The 6,585-nt window shown below is 36.9% G+C and overlaps 1 long non-coding RNA gene across 1 annotated transcript; it reads right to left on the bottom strand.

The window, feature by feature from the left end:
- Nucleotides 1-511: 511 nt before the first annotated feature.
- Nucleotides 512-2,148, bottom strand: LOC103509016. The gene is made up of 3 exons (XR_541355.2): nucleotides 1,918-2,148; nucleotides 1,525-1,720; nucleotides 512-593 (listed from the first exon to the last, which is right to left on the bottom strand). It is a non-coding gene; the product is annotated as an uncharacterized LOC103509016 (long non-coding RNA).
- Between the last annotated feature and the right edge of the window lie 4,437 nt (nucleotides 2,149-6,585).

Genomic DNA, 6,585 nt, shown 5'->3' on the forward strand with positions numbered 1-6,585 from the left:
TGTTGAGACAGAATATGGTCATTCCTCATATTGAAACCTATTACCAGCTCCTTCTAGTCTGTTTGTAGAGCCATCGACTTCTTCAGGTGTGACAATGTCCGTTCTGTCCTAGGAACAACAACTAGATATTGTACTAGAAGAATATAATCCAGACTGCAGAGATATCCTGTGTCCTAGGAACAACAACTAGATATTATACTAGAAGAATACAATCCAGACTGCAGAGATATCCTGTGTCCTAGGAACAACAACTAGATATTGTACTAGAAGAATATAATCCAGACTGCAGAGATATCCTGTGTCCTAGGAACAACAACTAGATTACTAGATATTGTACTGGAAGAATATAATCCAGACTGCAGAGATATCCTGTGTCCTAGGAACAACAACTAGATATTGATGTCCGTTCACGTCCGGGTTAATAAATAATTTGACCTTGAGGAATAGGGCACCGGAATAAGTGATCCTAAAGACAATAACACTGAAAAAATAAAAGACTACATAAGAATTTATGTCCGTTCACGTCCGGGTTAATAAATAATTTGACCTTGAGGAATAGGGCACCGGAATAAGTGATCCTAAAGACAATAACACTGAAATAATAAAAGACTACATAAGAATTCACCGGACGTTGGAATTTGCATTGTGTGGATATTATTTATGTATAATATCTATCTAGGCCTCACTTTTCAACGATGTTTTCATTAGACTGGTGAGGAGAGGGATGTTTGGCAATGGTGACATTGGTTAGTAAATAGGTATGTACAATAGGTAAAGTTCATTTTGAGAGCGGGTGAGTAAACAGGGAAACAGGCACATAGAAACCACCAAAATTACCAATGTCGAATTTTGCTATTCCAAATCGTGCAAATACCCAACAACATGCGCCACACTACTCCAAAAGATCCTAATACAGAATAGAACAGTAGAAAACAGATTTCATTAAACTCACCAATGACAGAAGGTATTCAAAACAGTTACATCTTGTGTGGATATTATTTATGTATAATATCTATCTAGGCCTCACTTTTCAACGATGTTTTCATTAGACTGGTGAGGAGAGGGATGTTTGACAATGGTGACATTGGTTAGTAAATAGGTATGTACCTATAATAGGTAAAGTTCATTTTGAGAGCGGGTGAGTAAACAGGGAAACAGGCACATAGAAACCACGAAAATTGCCAATGTCGAATTTTGCTATTCCAAATCGTGCAAATACCCAATAACATGCGCCACACTATTCCACTTGCCTCGGTAGCGTAGTGGTCAAGACGCTCGCCTGGTAAACAGGAGGGCGTGGGTTCGATCCCAGCCGAGGCATGGAATTTTATCCTCATTTATTTGAGAGTGTGATTACATAGTAATGGAGCTCTAATGGTTCGGTGGTAAACGCCTCCGGCGTTAACCTCGCCTAGTGGTTACCTTCCACTCAAGAGTCTATTATTATTATTATTATTATTATTATTATTCCAAAAGATCCTAATACAGAATAGAACAGTAGAAAACGGATTTCATTAAACTCACCAATGACAGAAGGTATTCAAAACAGTTACATTACTTTTGCATCCCGGGACATCTCAACTTCTTCTTGTCAACCTGTCACTAATGTTAGCAAAGTCTATAAAACCGTCTGGTGCAGGCCAACGGGTGACAAGAGCATTGTATACTCTGGGAGCGTCTGTTACAGCAATACATTTGACACGTACAGTATTCAAATCACCTGGCTAACTCTTGGCTAATCTTGTCTAGCTTGCCTAGAACTTCTTCAATGTCCTCTAGTCCCTAGTCGAAATATGTCTTTATTAAAGGATAAGTATTTTGTTTGAGGATTTGAGAGTGTTTTCGACTTCATCCCTTCGGATTTACCTACATGATTTTTAAAAGTGTTTTTATTATTGTTACTTTCAATTTTATCACCTGGCTAACTCTTGGCTAATCTTGTCTAGCTTGCCTAGAACTTCTTCAATGTCCTCTAGTCCCTAGTCGAAATATGTCTTTATTGAAGGATATGTATTTTATTTGAGGATTTGAGAGTGTTTTTAACTCGACTTCATCCCTTCGGATTTACCTACATGATTTTTAAAAGTGTTTTTATTATTGTTACTTTCAATTTTGATGGTAACTAGCTATACAAACATAGAATTACTATTTTCTTTGCTGTCTATTATACTCTTTTGTCAAACACTTTCTGAAGAACTTTCTCATGCCTGCATTATGAAAATATCATCTCAAATGAACATTGAATTCTTTGGCTCGTATGAATGAATCTTCTCCGATTATCTGATCTCCATTGTACTTCTTTTTTTCGGCCGACGGCCATTGTCGGCCTTTTTCATGTATGAAGACAATGGCGGAACATCATGACGAGTCATGTGCCATTATGTCTAGAAGGTCAGCAGTCATTAGTGAAATTAGAACTGATGAGAGTTCACGAGAGGATGAGTCTGATGTGCAAACAATAGCACTTGTCTACTTATACTTGTCTAGCAAATCCACTTGAAGCACAATCCACTTGTAGCAGTCATTAGTGAAATTAGAACTGATGAGAGTTCACGAGAGGATGAGTCTGATGTGCAAACAATAGCACTTGTCTACTTATACTTGTACTTGTCTAGCAAATCCACTTGAAGCACAATCCACTTGTATATTATCAGGAACTTTAACGTTCCATAACCATTAGCAGCATGAAGTGCTTACACCTCCTTCGGTATGTTTCAAGTCCACATGCATTCTGTCTAAACGTGTGTTAATATTGCTGACCAAAGAAGATTGGTAAAATTAATGAGGTTAACCAAGTAATCACTGATGTAACTATGCCTATACGTATTTACAGCTCTTTTTCATTGGCCTGCCAAGAGTCACAGAAAACTCTACTTTTTGAAAGAATAACTTAAATTTGGGTATAGGTATATTGAGCATTAGCAGCATGAAGTGCTTACACCTCCTTCGGTATGTTTCAAGTCCACATGCATTCTGTCTAAACGTGTGTTAATATTGCTGACCAATGAAAAGTGTTTGATTAATGAGGTTAACCAAGTAATCACTGATGTAACTATGTCCATATTTTTACAGCTCCTTTTCATTGGCCTGCCAAGAGTCACAGAAAACTCAACTTTTTGAAAGAATAACTTAAATTTGGGTATAGGTATATTGAGTCTATGAATCACTATAAGGAAGTTTTGGTAAAAAATCAAAATGATCCGATCTCGGAACTTTCGGAGCTTTGGAAGTTGTAAAACCAATAATCTTGCGTCGCATTCGTCACAAACGTCTGTCGGGCATTTCATCATAGACATTAATTTACCAAAAACTTAGCTGTTCCGATGTTTGTAATTAATTTTGATTGATTAGCCTCTGGTTCGCCAGTTCTATGAGATCTTGTGATCATTTCTCCTCTCAACGATCAGCAGCTTGTTTGGTTAATTATTCATCAGCTTCTCCTAACACTCATTGATCATCTTTGAAAGCAAATGTTCATTAGACTACTCCCATTGCTATACGTAAAGACCCGTAAAGTTATCTCTTTTGGGGCATCATTATGTAAGGACCTACCGAAAGTAGAAGGACCTACCGAAACTTATTTGGAGGATTGGTTTATTAGTTGAGCAGTTCAGTACCACACAGATGACTAATGGTGTCCATAGTTCATCTTACCTACCGAATTTCTCTCTAGAAAAGCTACTTGAAAGCTTGAAACAAAATCAATTGATTAGAACATGATACTGACATGAAGATTACATTGTTCAGAGACAATGACATGAAGTTCCTCCATAACGCGTACACAATCCGCTCTGAAATATCTCGATCTAAAGTTCTTGGGATTAATGTGTAATTCATTCAATTCTATTCGATTAGATTACTGATATCACAACTAACTCATTAGTTAATTAATTGGATTGACAGGAAATTCTTTCTGGTCTTCCTTATGATCCTGTTGTTTCATTCCACATGCTCTGTGATCTAATTCTCTATGATCTCTCTTCATCAAGACTAGATATCAAATGTAGAATAATAAAGGATTGGAAAATGAAACAGAATCCAATGGACGAAATAGTATAACTGTTTCGGTCGCACATACTTACCCATGTTACGTCCAAGTACACTGCTCTCATAGGAAACAACTTTATCATGGGGTTAACACACAAATTAGTCCGGTCATTCGATCAATACTCTTTCCTCTTCAAATGTGAATTACACTTTCGCATTTGGATACCTCTATGGAGTTGTAGAATAAGGAACACAATAGAATGGCTATAGTAAAGATGCTAGATGCAGATGTGGAAACCAGAGTGATAAACTAAATGATTGTGATGACAAGCAGGAACAATAAAATTCAATTAAATGTTCGAGATAACAATCTAAGTTGATAATCCGACGCGATGCTAAAAGACCATCGCAGAATTTATTGTGAGCACAAAATCCATTATCGCACCTTCGTATGTTTGTACTAATTAGTAAAAACTGGTAGTTGCCAATTCAATTGTTTGCACTAGAATAGAAGTGGCAGCCCATTTTGAGCTTTATTATTGGGACGTACTTGCCCCGACTCGAATCATTCGATTGGGCAATTTGATGATTCGACCTTTAGCATTCATATGTGTATCAATAAAAATAAAGAAAAGTTTCCATTTTCAAACTTTTTTTCTGACTCATGCACCATTAAATATTCTTACATACGTGTGTACCTGCCTACCCTTTGTGAAAAATTGCAACGTATGAGGTCAGGTTGCAAAAATCTGGACAACCGTGTGTATAGGTACATTTCCACCCTCTGTTTTTGCGTCACCTGTTTATAAATTCAGCCCGTCTCGATGGGTTCCCACACTGAGCTCATTGCTCGCAAGTTCATCCTTCACAGTAAATTAGAGTTATGATTTCGATTGCAAATACATCGTACTACATGGAGAAGATTTCCACCCAAGATTATGAATCCTAGATATGCCTTGCCTTTATATCATGTACTCTGCTTGTTTCTGTTTAAATTATTGCATTAAATGAATAATCAATCTTAGCGTAGAGTTGGAATTATTAGAGTTCTCATATTAAACATGGTCTATGCTGGTGGTATCCTTGTCTTGTTCAGCCTTCAATGTACGTTCAGCAGGGCTGGCTGGACTTATCCATTCACATTATTTAACAAATTCCTACTACCTACATCAGGTTAGGTTACGGATCCCAATAATTATGAGACCACAGTTATCAACAAAATAATACATCTTGATGGAAGACTCAGTAACTTTGTGAAGTTCCATACGCATAATTGTAAAAGAAATAACTTAGTTATGTATTTCTTTAACAATTATTAACAAAATAATATTTAATAACAATAATAATATCAATATTTAACAATAATATGTTAGCTTTTGGGAAATGTCTTCGAGGTAGACGAAAGTCGGGTCAAAAAAGGTAAAAAGAAATAATCTTTGTTTTAATTTATAATTTTTTTTATCTACCCGTCTCAACTGTGAAGTTTGTGTTACCTTGTAGAAGTGTAGTTTTGGTGGAAAACCTGCTCCTAATTATTTTGGCCTATGAGGTTGAGTCCATCCCGAAATACGTGATGTCCCAGACAGTCACCCCTTTGGATACCAAACACGCACAACGTTGCATAACTTAAGTAGTCTCTTGGTAACTGGTGCATCCAATGCACTATAGCCCCTGGCAAAGGGGTCATATAATTCTGCTGAAGAACATGGGACATGATATCATGGGTTAATATTGATGGATTCCAATTCAGGAATACAGTTTATGACTGTTTCCCGGTGGATCTACTCAACTAAAAGTTTAGAACAGTATAAACTACCCTATTAGTAGGTATTTCAATACTATCAGTGCATCATACAAAAGTAACAAATCACGCCTAATCCATAATCCAGCCCTGCATTTCTAACAAGCTAGAGCAGAAAATTTGTTTCTTTTAAAAAGACATTCAGCAGAGGACGCTGGTCCAGCTGAGATGTCCTTTGTTCCAGAAACAACAACCAGATATTGTACTAGAAGAATATAATCCAGACTGCAGAGATATCCTGTGTCCGAGGAACAACAACTAGATTTTGTACTAGAAGAATATAATCCAGACTGCAGAGATATCCTGTGTCCTAGGAACAACAACTAGATATTGTACTAGAAGAATATATTCCAGACTGCAGAGATATCCTGTGTCCTAGGAACAACAGCTAGATATTGTACTAGAACTAGAAGAATATAATCCAGGCATCTCGCCATAGTAACAACTCGAATCATTCGATTGGGCAATTTGATGATTCGACCTTTAGCATTCATATGTGTATCAATAAAAATAAAGAAAAGTTTCCATTTTCAAACTTTTTTTCTGACTCATGCACCATTAAATATTCTTACATACGTGTGTACCTGCCTACCCTTTGTGAAAAATTGCAACGTATGAGGTCAGGTTGCAAAAATCTGGACAACCGTGTGTATAGGTACATTTCCACCCTCTGTTTTTGCGTCACCTGTTTATAAATTCAGCCCGTCTCGATGGGTTCCCACACTGAGCTCATTGCTCGCAAGTTCATCCTTCACAGTAAATTAGAGTTATGATTTCGATTGCAAATACATCGTACT

This window comes from Diaphorina citri, unplaced genomic scaffold (assembly GCF_000475195.1).
Source record: "Diaphorina citri unplaced genomic scaffold, Diaci psyllid genome assembly version 1.1 scaffold2, whole genome shotgun sequence".
Lineage (NCBI taxonomy): Eukaryota > Metazoa > Arthropoda > Insecta > Hemiptera > Psyllidae > Diaphorina > Diaphorina citri.